The sequence below is a fragment of the Triticum urartu genome, chromosome 4 (assembly GCF_003073215.2).
Source record: "Triticum urartu cultivar G1812 chromosome 4, Tu2.1, whole genome shotgun sequence".
Lineage (NCBI taxonomy): Eukaryota > Viridiplantae > Streptophyta > Magnoliopsida > Poales > Poaceae > Triticum > Triticum urartu.
The window spans coordinates 222800250-222819453 of NC_053025.1; the positions used below are offsets into that span (position 1 = coordinate 222800250).

General features: G+C 45.3%; 1 pseudogene; it reads right to left on the reverse strand.

Moving 5' to 3' along the window:
* Positions 1–12229: 12229 nt before the first annotated feature.
* LOC125554700 lies at positions 12230–17887 on the reverse strand (annotated as a pseudogene).
* Positions 17888–19204: the final 1317 nt, after the last annotated feature.

Below are 19204 nucleotides of genomic sequence, written 5' to 3' on the forward strand. Positions count from 1 at the left end.
CCTTCTTGCCCTTGCCCTTCTTGAAACTAGTGGTTTCACCAACCATCAACAATTGATGCTCCTTCTTGATTTCTACTTTTGCGGTGTCAAACATCGCGAATATCTCAAGGGTCATCATATATGTCCCTGATATATTATAGTTCATCACGAAGCTCTAGCAGCTTGGTGGTAATGACTTCGGAAAAACATCACTATCTTATCTGGAAGATCAACTCCCACTTGATTCAAGCGATTGTTGTACTCAGAAAATCTGAGCACAAGCACAACAATTGAGCTTTTCTCCTTAGTTTGCAGGCCAAGAAAATCGTCGAAGGTCTTATACCTCTTGACGTGGGCACGAGCCTGAAATCCCAATTTCAGCCCTCAAAACATCTCATATGTTTCGTGACATTTCAAAACGTCTTTGGTGCCTCAATTCTAAACCGTTTAACTGAACTATCATGTAGTTATCAAAACGTGTATGTCAGATGTTCACAACATCCACAGACAACGTTCGAGGTTCAGCACACTGAGCGGTGCATTAAGGACATAAGCCTTCTAAGACGCAATGAGGACAATCCTCAGTCTACGGACCTAGTCCGCATAATTGCTACTATCAACTTTCAACTAATTTTTCTCTAGGAACATATCTAAACAGTAGAACTGAAACGCGAGCTACGACATAATTTGCAAAATCCTTTTTGACTATGTTCAGGATAATTAAGTTCATCTTATGAACTCCCACTTAGATTAGACATCCCTCTAGTCATCTAAGTGTTACACGATCCAAGTCAACTAAGCCGTGTCCGATTAACACGTGAGACGGACTAGTCATCGTCGGTGAACATCTTCATGTTGATCGTATCTTCCATACGACTCGTGTTCGACCTTTCGGTCTCTGTGTTCCGAGGCCATGTCTTCACATGCTAGGCTCGTCAAGTTAACCCTAAGTGTTTTTGCATGTGTAAAACTTCTTACACCCGTTGTATGTGAACGAAAGGATCTATCACACCCGATTAACACGTGATGCTTCGAAGCGACGAACTGTAGCAACGGTGCACAGTTAGGGGAGAACACTTCTTGAAATTGTTGTAAGGGATCATCTTATTCACTACCGTCGTTCTAAGCAAATAAGATGTATAAACATGATAAACATCACATGCAATCAAATAATAGTGACATGATATGGCCAATATCATATAGCTCCTTTGATCTCCATCTTGGGGCTCCATGATCATCTTGTCACCGGCATGACACCATGATCTCCATCATCATGATCTCCATCATCGTGTCTTCTTGAAGTTGTCTCGTCATCGACATGCAAGTCGTGATTCCCTTGACAAGAACATGATCAATCTCATACATCACATATATCATTCATCACATCCTTTTGGCCATATCACATCACATAGCATACCCTGCAAAAACAAGTTAGACGTCCTCTAATTGTTGTTTGCATGTTTTACGTGGCTGCTATGGGTTTCTAGCAAGAACGTTTCTTACCTACGCAAAGACCACAACGTGATATGCCAATTGCTATTTACCCTTCATAAGGACCCTTTTCATCGAATCCGATCTGACTAAAGTAGGAGAGACAGACACCCGCCAGCCACCTTATGCATCTAGTGCATGTTTGTCGGTGGAACCGGTCTCACGTAAGAGTACGTGTAAGGTTGGTCCAGGCCGCTTCATCCCACGATGCCGCCGAATCAAGATAAGACTAGTAACGGCAAGCATATTGAACAAAATCAACGCCCACAATTACTTTGTGTTCTACTCGTGCATAGAATCTACGCAATAGACCTAGCTCATGATGCCACTGTTGGGGAACGTAGCAGAAATTCAAAATTTTCCTACGTGTCACCAAGATCTATCTATGGAGAAACCAGCAACGAGGGGAAGGAGAGTGCATCTACATACCCTTGTAGATCGCTAAGCGGAAGCGTTCAAGTGAACTGGGTCGATGAAGTCGTACTCGTCGTGATTCAAATCACCGATGATCAAGTGCCGAACGCACGGCACCTCCACGTTCAACACACGTACAGCCTGGTGACGTCTCCCATGCCTTGATCCAGAAAGGAGAGAGGGAGAGGTTGATGGAGATCCAGCAGCACGACGGCGTGGTGGAAGTAGCGGGATTCCAACAGGGCTTCGCTAAGCGCTGCGGGAGGAGGGAGATGTGTCACGGGAGGGAGAGGGAGGCGCCAGGCCTTAGATTGGTTTGCTCCTCCTTTTTCCCCACTATATATAGGGCCAAGGGAGAGGGGGAGGCGCAGCCCTTGCCCCTTCCTCCAAGGAAGGGTGCGGCCAAGGGTGGGGAGGAGTCCATCCTCCCCAAGGCACCTCGGAGGTGCCTTCCCCTTGTAGGACTCTCCCCCTTTTTTCTCTCTTGGCGCATGGGCCTCTTGGGGCTGGTGCCCTTGGCACATATAGGCCAAGGCACACCCCCTACAGCCCATGTGGCCCCCCGGGGCAGGTGGCCCCACCCGGTGGGCCCCCGGGACCCTTCCGGTGGTCCCGGTACAATACCGATGACCCCGAAACTTGTCCCGATGGCCGAAATAGCCCTTCCTATATATAATTCTTTACCTCCGGACCATTCCGGAACTCCTCATGACGTCCGGGATCTCATCCGGGACTCCGAACAACTTTCGGGTTACCGCATACTAATATCTCTATAACCCTAGCGTCACCGAACCTTAAGTGTGTAGACCCTACGGGTTCGGGAGACATGCAGACATGACCGAGACGTTCTCCGGTCAATAACCAACAGCGGGATCTGGATACCCATGTTGGCTCCCACATGTTCCACGATGATCTCATCGGATGAACCACGATGTCAAGGACTTAATCAATCCCGTATACAATTCCCTTTGTCTAGCGGTATTGCACTTGCCCGAGATTCGATCGTCGGTATCCCGATACCCTATGTTCAATCTCGTTACCGGCAAGTCTCTTTACTCGTTCCGTAACACATCATCCCGTGATCAACTCCTTGGTCACATTGCGCATATGATGATGTCCTACCGAGTGGGCCCAGAGATACCTCTCCGTTTACACGGAGTGACAAATCCCAGTCTCGATTCGTGCCAACCCAACAGACACTTTCGGAGATACCTGTAATGCACCTTTATAGTCACCCAGTTACGTTGTGACGTTTGTACACCCAAAGCATTCCTACGGTATCCGGGAGTTGCACAATCTCATGGTCTAAGGAAATGATACTTGACATTAGAAAAGCTTTAGCATACGAACTACACGATCTAGTGCTATGCTTAGGATTGGGTCTTGTCCATCACATCATTCTCCTAATGATGTGATCCCGTTATCAACGACATCCAATGTCCATGGTTAGGAAACCATAACCATCTATTGATCAACGAGCTAGTCAACTAGAGGCTTACTAGGGACATGGTGTTGTCTATGTATCCACACATGTATCTGAGTTTCCTATCAATACAATTATAGCATGGATAATAAACGATTATCATGAACAGGGAAATATAATAATAACAATTTATTATTGCCTCTAGGGCATATTTCCAACAGATATGGCCAAAGTTGTGATGAATGATGAATGATATATATGTGATGTATGAGATCATGTTCTTGTAATAGGAATCACGACTTGCATGTCGATGAGTATGCCAACCGGCAGGAGCCATAGGAGTTGTCTTTATTTTTTGTATGACCTGCGTGTCATTGAGAAACGCCATGTAAATTACTTTACGTTATTGCTAAACGCGTTAGCCATAGTAGTAGAAGTAATAGTTGGCGAGCAACTTCATGGAGACACGATGATGGAGATCATGATGATGGAGATCATGGTGTCATGCCGGTGACAAGATGATCATGGAGCCCCAAGATGGAGATCACAGGAGCTATATGATACTGGCCATATCATGTCACTATTATTCGATTGCATGTGATGTTTATCATGTTTTTGCATCTTGTTTACTTAGAACAACGGTAGTAAATAAGATGATCCCTCATAATAATTTCAAGAAAGTGTTCCCCCTAATTGTGCGCCATTGCAACAGTTCGTTGTTTCGAAGCACCAGTGATGATCGGTTGTTGGGGAACGTTGCAGAAAACAAAAATTTTCCTACGGTTTCACCAAGATCCATCTATGAGTTCATCTAGCAAGCGAGTGATTCGGATGCATCTACATACCTTTGTAGATCGCGAGCGGAAGCGTTCAGAACGGGGTTGATGTAGTCGAACACGACGTGATTCAAATCACCGGAGATCCTAGCACCGAACGGACGACCTCCGCGTTCAACACACGTACGGAGCGGATGACGTCTCCTCCTTTCTTGATCCAGCAAGGGGGAAGGAGAGGTTGATGAAGATCCAGCAGCACGACGGCGTGGTGGTGGATGCAGGGCGTCACAGTAGCAGGGCTTCGCCGTGTACTACGAGGGAGAGATGTAACGGGGAGAGAGGGAGGCACCAGGGCTGAGGTATGAAGTCCTCCCTCTCCTCAACTATATATAGGAGGGCCAAGGGGGGTGGTGCGCCAGCCTAGGAGATCCAATCTCCTAGGTGCGGCAGCCAAGGGGAGGTTTCCCTCCCCCCCAAGGCACCTAGAGGTGCCTTCCACCATTGGGACTCTTCCCTTAAGTGGAACCCTAGGCGCATGGGCTTTTGGGGCTGGTGCCCTTGGCCCATCTAGGCCAAGGCGCACCCCCTACAGCCCATGTGGCCCCCCGGGACAGGTGGCCCCACCCGGTGGGCCCCCGGGACCCTCCGGTGGTCCCGGTACAATACCGATAACCCCGAAACTTGTCCCGATGGCCGAAACAGCACTTCCTATATATAATTCTTTACCTCCGGACCATTCCGGAACTCCTCGTGACGTCCGGGATCTCATCCGGGACTCCGAACAACATTCGGGTTACTGCATACACATATCTTCATAACCCTAGCGTCACCGAACCTTAAGTGTGTAGACCCTACGGGTTCGGGAGACAAGCAGACATGACCGAGACGACTCTCCGGTCAATAACCAACAGCGGGATCTGGATACCCATGTTGGCTCCCACATGCTCCACGATGATCTCATCGGATGAACCACGATGTCGAGGATTAATCAACCCCGTATACAATTCCCTTTGTCAATCGGTATGTTACTTGCCCGAGACTCGATCGTCGGTATCCCAATACCTTGTTCAATCTCGTTACCGGCAAGTCACTTTACTCGTACCGTAATGCATGATCCCGTGATCAACCACTTGGTCACCTTGAGCTCATAATGATGATGCATTACCGAGTGGGCCCAGTGATACCTCTCCGTTATATGGAGTGACAAATCCCAGTCTCGATCCGTGTCAACCCAACAGACACTTTCGGAAATACCTGTAGTGCACCTTTATAGTCACCCAGTTACGTTGTGACGTTTGATACACCCAAAGCACTCTTACGGTATCCGGGAGTTACACGATCTCATGGTCAAAGGAAAAGATACTTGACATTGGAAAAGCTCTAGCAAACGAACTACACGATCTTGTGCTATGCTTAGGATTAGGTCTTGTCCATCACATCATTCTCCTAATGATGTGATCCCGTTTATCAATGACATCCAATGTCCATAGCCAGGAAACCGTGACTATCTGTTGATCAACGAGCTAGTCAACTAGAGGCTTACTAGGGACATATTATGGTCTATGTATTCACACGTGTATTACGATTTCCGGATAATACAGTTATAGCATGAATAAAGACAATTATCATGAACAAAGAAATATAATAATAATACTTTTATTATTGCCTCTAGGGCATATTTCCAACACGGGTGTGATAGATTCTAACGTTCACATACAACGGGTGTAAGACAGATTTACACATGCAAACACTTAGGTTGACTTGACGAGCCCAGCATGTACAGACATGGCCTCGGAACACAGAAGACCGAAAGGTCGAGCATGAGTCGTATAGAAGATACGATCAACATGAAGATGTTCACCGACGTTGATTAGTCCGTCTCACGTGATGATCGGACACGGCCTAGTTGACTCGGATCATGTTATACTTAGATGACTAGAAGAGGGATGTCTATCTAAGTGGGAGTTCATTGAATAATTTGATTAGATGAACTTAATTATCATGAACTTAGTCTAAAATCTTTGCAATATGTCTTGTAGATCAAATGACCAACGTTGTCCTCAACTTCAACGCGTTCCTAGAGAAAACCAAGCTGAAAGACGATGGCAGCAACTATACGGACTGGGTCCGGAACCTGAGGATCATCCTCATAGCTGCCAAGAAAGATTATGTCCTACTAGCACCGCTAGGTGACCCACCCGTCCCACAGAACCAAGACGTTATGAACGCTTGGCAGACACGTGCTGATGACTACTCCCTCGTTCAGTGCGGCATGCTTTACAGCTTAGAGTCGGGGCTCCAAAAGCGTTTTGAGAGACATGGAGCATATGAGATGTTCGAAGAGCTGAAAATGGTTTTCCAAGCTCATGCCCGGGTCGAGAGATATGAGGTCTCCGACAAGTTCTTTAGCTGTAAGATGGAGGAAAATAGTTCTGTCAGTGAGCACATACTCACTATGTCTGGGTTGCATAACCGCTTGACTCAGCTAGGAGTTAATCTCCCGGATGATGTGGTCATTGACAGAATCCTCCAGTCGCTTCCACCAAGCTACAAGAGCTTTGTGATGAACTTTAATATGCAAGGGATGGAAAAGACCATTCCTGAGTTATTTTCAATGCTGAAATCAGCAGAGGTAGAAGTCAAAAAGGAACATCAAGTGTTGATGGTGAATAAAACCACTAAGTTCAAGAAGGGCAAGGGTAAAAAGAACTTCAAGAAGGACGGCAAGGAAGTTGCCGGGCCTGGCAAGCAAGCTACCGGGAAGAAGCCAAAGAATGGACCCAAGCCCGAGACTGAGTGCTTTTATTGCAAGGGAAGTGGTCACTGGAAGCGGAACTGCCCCAAATACTTAGCGGACAAGAAGGCCGGCAAAATGAAAGGTATATGTGATATACATGTAATTGATGTGTACCTTATCAGTACTCGTAGTAGCTCTTGGGTATTTGATACCGGTGCAGCTGCTCACATTTGTAACTCAAAGCAGGAGCTGCGGAATAAACGGAGACTGGCGAAGGACGAGGTGACGATGCGCGTCGGGAATGGTTCCAAGGTCGATGTGATCGCCGTCGGCACGCTACCTCTGCATTTACCTACGGGATTAGTTTTAAACCTCAATAATTGTTATTTAGTACCAGCTTTGAGCATGAATATTGTATCGGGATCTCGTTTAATTCGAGATGGCTACTTATTTAAATCCGAGAATAATGGTTGTTCTATTTATATGAGAGATATGTTTTATGGTCATGCTCCGATGGTGAATGGTTTATTCTTAATGAATCTCGAGCGTAATGCTACACATGTTCATAGTGTGGATACCAAAAGATGTAAGGTTGATAATGATAGTCCCACATACTTGTGGCACTGCCGCCTTGGTCACATAAGTGTCAAACGCATGAAGAAGCTCCATGCAGATGGACTTTTAGAGTCTCTTGATTATGAATCATTTGACACGTGCGAACCATGCCTCATGGGTAAAATGACCAAGACTCCGTTCTTAGTAACAATGGAGCGAGCAACCAACTTATTGGAAATCATACATACTGATGTGTGCGGTCCAATGAGTGTTGAGGCTCGTGGTGGCTATCGTTATGTTCTCACCCTCACTGATGACTTGAGTAGATATGGGTATATCTACTTAATGAAACACAAGTCTGAGACCTTTGAAAAGTTCAAGGAATTTAAGAGTGAGGTTGAAAATCAACATGACAGAAAAATCAAGTTTTTGCGATTAGATCGTGGAGGAGAATACTTGAGTCACGAATTTGTCACACACTTAAGAAAATGTGGAATAGTTTCACAACTCACGCCGCCTGGAACACCTCAGCGTAACGGTGTGTCTGAACGTCGTAATCACACTCTATTAGATATGGTGCGGTCTATGATGTCTCTTACCGATTTACCGCTATCTTTTTGGGGCTATGCTTTAGAGACTGCCGCATTCACTTTAAATAGGGCTCCGTCGAAATCCGTTGAGACGACACCGTATGAATTATGGTTTGGGAAGAAACCTAAGTTGTCGTTTCTAAAAGTTTGGGGATGCGATGCTTATGTCAAGAAACTACAACCTGAGAAGCTCGAACCCAAGTCGGAAAAATGCGTCTTCATAGGATACCCTAAAGAAACTATTGGGTATACCTTCTACCTCAGATCTGAAGGCAAGATCTTTGTTGCCAAGAATGGATCCTTTCTAGAGAAGGAGTTTCTCTCGAAAGAAGTAAGTGGGAGGAAAGTAGAACTTGATGAAGTGTTACCTCTTGAACCGGAAAATGGCGCAACTCAAGAAAATGTTCCTGAGGTGCCTGCACCGACTAGAGAGGAAGTTAATGATGATGATCATGAAACTTCAGATCAAGTTGCTACTGAACTTCGAAGGTCCACAAGGACACGTTCCGCACCAGAGTGGTACGGCAACCCTGTCTTGGAAATCATGTTGTTAGACAACGGTGAACCTTCGAACTATGAAGAAGCGATGGCGGGCCCGGATTCCGACAAATGGCTAGAAGCCATGAAATCCGAGATAGGATCCATGTATGAAAACGAAGTATGGACTTTGACTGACTTGCCCGATGATTGGCGAGCCATGGAAAATAAATGGATCTTTAAGAAGAAGACAGACGCGGATGGTAATGTGACCATCCATAAAGCTCGGCTTGTCGCTAAGGGTTATCGACAAGTTCAAGGGGTTGACTACGATGAGACTTTCTGACCAGTAGCGAAGCTGAAGTCTATCTGAATTATGTTAGCAGTTGCCGCATACTATGATTATGAGATATGGCAAATGGACGTCAAAACAGCATTCCTTAATGGTTTTCTTAAGGAAGAATTGTATATGATGCAGCCGGAAGGTTTTGTCGATCCTAAGAATGCTGACAAGGTGTGCAAGCTCCAATGCTCGATTTATGGGCTGGTGCAAGCATCTCGGAGTTGGAACATTCGCTTTGATGAGATGATCAAAGCGTTTGGGTTTACGCAGACTTATGGAGAAGCCTGCGTTTACAAGAAAGTGAGTGGGAGCTCTGTAGCATTTCTCATATTATATGTAGATGACATACTTTTGATGGGAAATGATATAGAACTCTTGGACAGCATTAAGGCCTACTTGAATAAAAGTTTTTCAATGAAGGACCTTGGAGAAGCTGCTTATATATTAGGCATCAAGATCTATTCATGCTATAAATATGCCCTAGAGGCAATAATAAAAGCATTATTATTATATTTCCTTGTTCATGATAATTGTCTTTATTCATGCTATAATTGTGTTATCCGGAAATCGTAATACATGTGTGAATAATAGACATCAACATGTCCCTAGTAAGCCTCTAGTTGACTAGCTCATTGATCAACAGATAGTCATGGTTTTCTGACTATGGACATTGGATGTCATTGATAACGAGATCACATCATTAGGAGAATGATGTGATGGACAAGACCCGGTCCTAAACATAGCATAAAGATCGTATAGTTCGTTTGCTAGAGTTTTTCCAATGTCAAGTATCCTTTCCTTAGACCATGAGATCGTGTAACTCCCGGATACCGTAGGAGTGCTTTGGGTGTACCAAACGTCACAACGTAACTGGGTGACCATAAAGGTATACTACGGGTATCTCCGAAAGTGTCTGTAGGGTTGACACGGATCAAGACTGGGATTTGTCACTCCGTATGACGGAGAGGTATCACTGGGCCCACTCGGTAATGCATCATCATTATGAGCTCAAAGTGACCAAGTGTCTGGTCACGGGATCATGCATTACGCTACGAGTAAAGTGACTTGCCGGTAACGAGATTGAACAAGGTATTGGGATACCGACGATCGAATCTCGGGCAAGTAACATACCGATTGACAAAGGGAATTGTATACGGGGTTGCTTGAATCATCGACATCGTGGTTCATCCGATGAGATCATCGAGGAGCATGTGGGAGCCAACATGGGTATCTAGATCCCGCTGTTGGTTATTGACCGGAGAGTCGTCTCGGTCATGTCTACATGTCTCCCGAACCCGTAGGGTCTACACACTTAAGGTTCGGTGACGCTAGGGTTGTGAAGATATGTATATGCAGTAACCCGAATGTTGTTCGGAGTCCCGGATGAGATCCCGGATGTCACAAGGAGTTTCGGAATAGTCCGGAGGTAAAGAATTATATATAGGAAGTGCTGTTTCGGCCATCGGGACAAGTTTCGAGGTCACCGGTATTGTACCGGGACCACCGGAAGGGTCCCGGGGGTCCACCGGGTGGGGCCACCCATCCCGGAGGGCCCCATGGGCCAAAGTGGGGAGGGGAACCAGCCCATAGTGGGCTGGTGCGCCCCCCTAGGCCCACCCCATGCGCCTAGGGTTGAAACCCTAGGGGTGGGGGGGCGCCCCACCTTGCCTTGGGGGCCACTCCAGCCCTGGCCGCCGCCCCCCCTAGGAGATCTCATCTCCTAGGGCCGGCGCCCCCCTAGGGTAGCCTATATATATGAGGGGGAGGGAGGGGGCAGCCGCACCTTGAGTCTTGGCGCCTCCCTCTCCCCTGCTACACCTCTTCCTCTCGTAGTATACGGCGAAGCCCTGCTGCTGTGACGCCCTGCATCCACCACCACGCCGTCATGCTGCTGGATCATCATCAACCTCTCCTTCCCCCTTGCTGGATCAAGAAGGAGGAGACGTCACGCTGACCGTACGTGTGTTGAACGCGGAGGTGCCGTCCGTTCGGCGCTAGGATCTCCGGTGATTTGGATCACGTCGTGTACGACTACCTCATCCCCATTCTTTGAACGCTTCCGCTCGCGATCTACAAAGGTATGTAGATGCATCCGATCAATCGTTGCTAGATGAACTCATAGATGGATTTTGGTGAAACCGTAGGAAATTTTTTGTTTTCTGCAACGTTCCCCAACAAGGCCGCGTGGGGCGCCTGGCCATTGCCTTACGCTCATTCTTTCACGTAAAAGTCCTGAAACCCTTTGTACCATTTTTCACGATTTTTTCCGCCGCCGCAAGGTCCTGTTCCGGGGAGATTCAATCTGTGAGGCCTGTTCCGACACCCTGCCGTAGGCTGAACCATCATCGGAGCCATCTTCATCGACTTTCCTGCCACATGACCATGTGTGAATAGTTTCCTTCGGACGTTAGAGTCCATGATACTAGCTAGATGGCATCCTCTCTCCCTTGTGATTGAATATAAAGTTCCCATAAGTTGCCTCACATGATCGGGATCCATATAATGTAATCAGTGGTTGTGTTTGTTGGGATATGATAAATTGTCACTTCATAATTAGACTGTTCATTGGATTCTATTGAATCTTTTGAAGTTTGTTTGCTGCATAATTAAGTAGTCACTTGTTTTTGCGGGGAGGCATTAAGGAAACTTGACAGCAACCAAAGCACAAAACATGATAACATCACCAAGATCATCTTCGTTAAAAGCCAACCCGGAACCCAACAACAACGAAGGAACACGTTGGCCAGGCTAGAACAGGAGCCTTCCAATGCCGCCACAAATGGCCACGCCTCCACATGAGGCACTGATCGAAGGCAAGTATAGTGATTTAGAATGTCGGTTCTCCACAGGATCTAGAACTTCGAAGCACGCATTCAAAACATATATATGGTTTTAATTGAGCTAGTTACTCCAAATACTCGCAGATTCAACAGATCAGAGGAAACAGACCGCGGGTGATCTCAGCGAAACACTAGAGCGCAACAATAGAATAACTAGCGGGTAAAGGATGAGAGGCTGTCTTTCTATGGTGGTATACTGCGTAATCAAACAAACAAATAATCACTAGCATAAGGAAGATGGTTCAGCCATCACACACGCCTCATGCATCCAATTAAAGTGCCAGTACCTCACATGAATTGATGAATATAACTACAAACTCAATATCCAGCAAAGGTTCACAGCAATTCAGCAAGGATTCATGGGAATTCAGCAAAGGTGCACAGGAGACAGTGTAAGTTTCAGTCCCAGCAGTACATATATTCAGCAAAGGTGCACATGAGCTTTCTTCATACTGTTCACTGCCTCGACTAAGCCCTGGATAGCCCAGGCCGCAGCTGGAGAGAGGGCCATTGAACAGTTCCTCATAGAGAGGGCCATTGAACAGTAATTAACTTTTAGAAAACAGTACATGGCTCCACTATGGAAAACAAACCAAAATGTACATCAAAGTTCTGTCATGTTATTCATCTTCAAGACCTGAATCATGGGAAATTTCCGCGGTTGCAAGGGGAAGGCACCCGGCAGTGCCTGAGGGCTAAGGGCACTTAACTCTACAAATCAAAATTCAGTACTAACATAAACTTGCAAATCAGAATCCAGCAATTAATCTTTTTGACAAATAATAAGTCTGCAACTCCATGGCTCCATTGCAAAGTCAGTGTACATCAGGTTCCCGGATACAACAGCAGTCACCTACTCGTACGAATGAAAGAGCAACATTACACTGACTACCCCGATGACCCAAACAGAGCAAAACAGAATCCAGGTTCATATCTAGCTTCACTAGCTAATCCATGTAGAGGCCATTGTAATCAGGTGTGGTTCGTCGTCTTCGTGCAGTCGGCAAGCCACTGACAGCTCTCTTCCATGTAGAGAGGCCATTTGCAAGGGATATGTAGCACCATTGAATTGCTCACGAAATAGAAGGGGAGACATGTCCATCACCTAACCGCGAAGAATGATATAACGATCTGTAAACCATATCGCAGACAATTAATACCATGGCTGACTGAAATATCAACAAGCTTCAGTGAAAACCTTTGAATTAAAAAGAGCAAATACATTTTGCATAAGAATAAGGGAACAGACAAGAGATGATTTTAAGATCACAAAATTGTTATAACTCTGATAAGACACCATTTGAATAATATGGTGATGTGCCTACTTCTTGAAGAGAACATAAAAATTTGTTTTGCTATCATTTGGTGGAACAAGCAAGCTGTATGATTTACACATACCAGACTTGAGAACAATATTTTCCTTTGTTCTTGATTATGCAACAAAACTGATAAGCTCTTTCATTCACGAGCAACTAAACTCACATCTCAATGAATTGCATGGACAGGATAAGGTGTACCTGGCTCAGCCACATATTTCTCCTCCATGAATGATCGCTAATTTAATTTTGAGATGGGAAATTGCAGTTCTTGTAGCACTCCCAAACAGACTCCAGCCTGCAGATCAAATAATACTTAGCAGTTAATATAACTAAACAGAAAAGACAAATAAAATGCAGTTGTGGGCCAGTACAAAGACATACATATCTTTCATCGCTGATTGCTCTAACAAAGCAGTCAAAGCAGCTACCACAAATTTCTCAAGGTAGTAAGCACCGCCAACCTCAAGTTCATCAAGTGTTTGCACCATTTGTTTGCGGGAGCCATCCTCACACTGATAATCGAAGGACTTCGCAGTACCATCTACTGCAAGATTCCTTAACAACTCAATCAAGAAATGCATTTCTGCTTCATAATAGTTAGCATCCTTGTCTTTGTAACGAAAGACAGCAAGGATGATCTGATTAAGAACCGACTCCATGTCCTCTAACCATGCCAATCCATGTGTCTTCTTCAAGATTTTCTTAAATAAGGGACTCATATCTTTTTCATCGAACGATCTCCATGCATCAAAGATGCCTACCAGCAAGTTCAACCTAGCCCTTGAAGGCTTGAAAAAAGGATAGTGCAGTATTAGTTCCCGCAGATCCTTCGTCATGACTGGGTCTGACCACCATTTAGCATATTGTCCCATTCCACTCAAGAATATATGAAAAGGTGTTAGGTAAGGCACGTAAATTTGACGATAGATGAATTTCTTCAGCACTTTTGTTGCAATGCTATCAAAATCTTTCTCCATCGCCGTGACCATCTCAGGCGATATTCGAGGCAATATCTCAAATAATTTGGGACTCTTTGTGATGATTACCTTGCCGTCATAGATATCCATATCTTCTATGTCAAAATCGCCTTCCCATGAGTACCCAGCTCTGTGCTTACTAATCACATATTCAGTAAGTCCCTGGATCAAGGCGCATTTATCAGGCAAAGGTATCATAATTTGCTCCCCAATATGACCATAGACATCCATATTTCTAAGCAAATCAGCGCCAAAAGACTCCTTCAACTCTTCATGCCTGAAAACATATATACAAAAATATCTATTTAAACACTAGGATTAAAAAACTGATTTGTATACAACAACAACAACAACAAAAGCTTTAGTCTCAAAAAAGTTGGGGTAAGCTAGAGGTGAAACCCATAAGATTTCGCGACCAACTCATGATTCAGGCACATGGATAACAAGCTTCCATGCACCCCTTGAATAAATAATAAAACAAAAGAGAAGGGATTGAGGCCATTACTTGTTGGGCATTTCAAGAAATCTTAGGTCGAGCTGCTGCATTAAATTCCTTGCGGATTCTGTCACCACCATGTTCAAACTCGTTACAAGTTTCAGCATATAATTCCTGGCAATTTCTGTTAACTTCACCCTCAGCCTGTTTTACAATGTTCAGTACAACGGTATTAAAATCTTGCACACAACTATTGCTTTATTTAATTGCATACAAGATAATTTTGTCAAAATTATACCTTTCGTCACCATTGCAGACTCCCATTGCAAGGTCCTTTGACCGACTCAAGAGATGCGAGTAGAGGATGTACAGCTCCCTTGATCCACAACCTCTCACAAGCATGCCCCACAATTGAAAACGGTAATATGGCGTCTTTTCTCCAGATAGAGTGAACCTATCAAAATAAAATTATCTCGATTGGAACCCGTTGAGTAACATTAGGAAAAAACATAGAAAGGCGAGATAAACATACTGATCAAGAAACTCCCAAAACATAGGTAGCAGTGTGGCATTTTTCTTGTCCACTTGCTGCTCTCTCCTTTTATCCCCGTTGTGGCTCCTCCGCTCATCCCATTGGACCAATTCATCTATGGGTGGAGGAATCAAATCCCCGACAAGATTGGGCATCATTGGCAGAAGGTTGATACCGTCAAGTCTAGGTTCCTCACTCGTGACATTGGCAGGAGAAGATTGGGCTTCATGAGTTGAACACTGCAAACAGAACATTGATGTTTATTGAAACAAAACAAACATGGCAACAAGCACAGAATAACTAATAAAGTCTTAGTCTCCCACCCTCTCTTAAAAAAGAATGTAGGCCTCGCAACCAAGAACTTCCTGCAAACTTGCTTCTCTGATTATCTTATCGCTTGCATAAAACCAAGACTTGTCATTGCTTTGATGTTCCTGACCATTCATCTTGCTAGCCCTTACATACACAATATAATGACCTCCTTTCCGATCTCCAATGCGTTGAGCAACACCAACTAGACGGTAGGTGTTATTGTCATTCTCGTCAAATCTGAAAATTACAGGAAATAGTGATGACCAGAGCAGTCATAGAGCTATACAGAACTATCGCCCGCTCATACATCACAAATACTGGGATGCCAAATTCGAAAATATCCACACCCAGTTCAGCCTAAATAATTGTCTGGAACTACACAAGGATGATTAGTAGCTAGGTAGTGGTTGAAGATCTTCTTTGGTTAGGGAGGGAGCTGGGAATGTATAGAGTTAGTTAATTAAAGGTTCATTTTCAAAGCTAGGAAGAGAAAGTATGCATGCCTTTGTTTGTCGCTGACGAGGGACAAAAGAATACTAAGTCAAAAATTATAGTTCATTTTCATGTCATGGATCCTAGCTAATCTATCTGCTCCCGCTTTTTCATGCATATGGACCTAATTAAACTAAGCTAACTTCAATTATACCAGTTTCTGTTTTTTAATTTGGACAAACGATTGGTTTTTATTGATTATAGTTTTAACTTTGATTTATATTTATTAATTAGTTAATGCTTCATGCTTGCAAATAGCTGGAGTAGTTCCTAACACTGCGCTATGACTGTGGTTGATGCATGGATCTATATTCAGTCAGTCAAGGAATGTTTTTCCCTACAATAGTCGGTCAAACAATTTTTTAGATTCAGGTAAAATGATTTCTTATCCATCCGAACAAGACTATTAAAAATGGGTAGTGCCTTAATTACTGATGCAATCACATGCATGTGTTAATCTTGCATCTGAAAGGGGATCAAAACTGAAGGGGTTGATGGATGAATGAGTGGGAGCGGCAAATCAATGGGAGACCAAACCACTTCTATAACATAGAATTCAAAAGGCATTAGAAAACAGTACCTTTTGTCCATGTATGGCTGCATATCAAGAATCTCCTTGAAGCGCACATGTCCTTCCAATTTAACATACCCAACAATATTAGGAGCACTTTGTTGCCTGATCAAACTAACCACCATTACATCTGGAGCTCTGGTTATAAGCAGTCTTTTCCTTGCAGCTCTGAAAACTTTTGTTGTTTCCTGTTTCTGGTTATTTTGGTTATCGTCACCACCTAACTCCACGACAGGTTTTGTTTCAGATGTGTTCGTATTAGCTGTATCAATGCAAGACCGACAGAACCAATCAGGTATCAACTCTTTCTCAGTGTACAAAGAGAAGCAATCCTCAATTGATACAGGATCATCACCATCATGCACCTCAGCATCAGCTTTATTGCTTCTGGAAGCTACAACATGGTGCTTCCTATGTGGAATTGGCAGTCGGAATAGAAGGGTGCTTTCACGTTTATCATCGGAACCGTGTACACATTCTGTGCTGGATATAGTAGTAGACTCCTTGCCTGCAAAGATAGAATTAACAATTGTGACCTTCTTTGAAGCATCCATTGAAGGTTGACGTGCTTCATCTTCCTCTTCATCCAAACCATGAAGAAAATGTTGGATGAGTTCTTCGGCATCCTCCATTCTGCCGGTATTGAATTGGGGCCACCTTGAGCAGACATATGTAAACAGTTTTCTTTGGTCAAGGAAGTCTTTTGCATTGCTTGAAGCACTTGTGTCGACAAAGAGCTCCTTGGTTATGTCCTCCGAGTAAGGAGATGACGGACTGCTGGATCCCTTGTCCTCCGCCTCCACCGATTTCATCTGCGGTGTCACCACCTCCTTCTTGTTCAAACCATCATCATCCTCGGAGTGAGGAGATGACGAACTGATGGATCCCTTGCCCTCCACCTCCACCGGTTCTATCTGCTGCGGTGTCACCACCTCCTTGTCCAAACCATCATCATCCTTCGGATCAAGTGTGTTGGTGTTTGGCCCTAACTCAGTTGAAGCTTCTGCTGATTTCGCTGGACGATACTTAAAAACCTTGAGAGGAACCTCCTGGTTACACTCACAACAGTAGAGTACATCCGTATTATCGGAGTTGGCAAACCACCGATGCTCGGGTTCCTCCTTGTGATGTGCTCTAACATGGTCCTCCGGCTCGAATCCTGCACCGCCACAAAAAAAGCTACCGCACTCCAAGCAAACCCAGGAAGCGCCGCTGTTAGGTTTTGCAGGCTCCTTGGCAGCAGCAGCAGCAGCGCGTCTTGCTGACTTGCTCTTCTTCCTCTCCGCCTTCTCCTCGCCACCATGGCGGGCAGACACATCCCTGACCGCATCCGTAAGCACGCACGTCAAACAAAGATCGCAATATTTGGTCCGCAGCCGCTTTTGATTCAACTCAAACATATGCTCACGATCGTAGTGCTGAGCGCACTTAAGCTCCTGCATTGGGTCACTAGGAAGGAACATGCATAGAGGACACACGGTGAGCTTGGTCTGGATCGATCGGTCACTAATGGCGCCGCATCGCATCCGAAAAAGGGAAGGTTAATTAGGGGGAAAGTTACCTCGGTCTGGCCAGCGGTTTCCGCCGAGACGACCGGGCCTTGGACTTGGACTTGGGCCCCATGGCGCCGCCGAAGCCGGACGAGTGGGTTCGGCGACGCCGGAGCGGCAGGGCGGTTACGGCGGCACGCGGATGCAGCTTCCTGTGAATGCGAAACGAAGGGATCGATGTGGATTTGTTTTCCTCGTGCAGACCGAAGCAGGAAGGAAGGCGTCGTACCTTGATTGACTCCGCATGCATGCATGCTTGCACGCGTCGCTCGCCTTCTTTTTTTAATACAAATGAAATCGCGTTTGTGAAGCAGACCGTAGAGCACGTCAAGACCAGAAAACAAATCCTTTTCTTTTCTTCTCTATCATGTAAATACTTCTTTCATGAAACAAAGCCTCCCCTCAAAAAAAAAAGCCCACGACGCCTCCCTTCCTCCTTTTCTCTACTTCTAATGGAGCAGTTAGTAGCCTGGTACTCCGGTTTTATTTTCGTCCGGTTTTATTTCCTCCCACCTCCCATCATCCCGTACCACTGGTTTTAATCTACGTATCCACAAAAAACCAGATCGACGCTCCTCGTTTCCCACGTCCGTCCTAGATCACGAGAACGCCGCCACCGCTGCCGCCCCACATACGTCGCCCGTGGCGGATCACGAACAATACCATCGCGGATCAGCAGACCGCCGCCTCAGGTACCCACACACCACGATCCCGTCGCGGGTCAGCAAGACACTGCCGCCGCCGCCAAGTCGGGTACCCACACACCACGATCTCGTCGCGGATCAGCAAGAGACCGCCGTCGCCGCCTCAGGCAGCCACACGCCACGGATCTCCGACGACGACGCCTACGGCGGCAAGCAGTGGAGGGCATCTTCACTAATCAGTTTTCAACCTTGCTTTCTCGAAGGTACGTACGCTCATGATCTCTTAAAGATCACACAACGCTACAGAAGATAATTGTCACCAGATGGAGCCATATGCAACAGAGCCATATACGATGCAGCCATATACAATGGAGCCATACGAATAAATGTTCCCCATGTTCCCAGTTCAAACACCAAAAATAAATCCCAAGACAATATATCAGATGTATACAGTGTAGTCATTTCTCCCCCATGTTCCCAGTTGGAACACCAAAAATACATGGCAAGCCAATTGTTCAGGATACATACCACATCAATACTAATGCTGTTGAAAAATGATAGGTACGAATGGGAAATGCAAATAGCAAGGCGCCGAAAGAGAAAAAGGTGTCAGATGTGCCTGTACCCCCTCTTGCTGACCTACATTCACAAGGGAGCCAAGATATGTTAGAATAACATAAATGAGTCAGATGTCAAGGGTGCCCAACAATCATTCTATCTTGCTAATGTGTTCCAGGCCATAATGT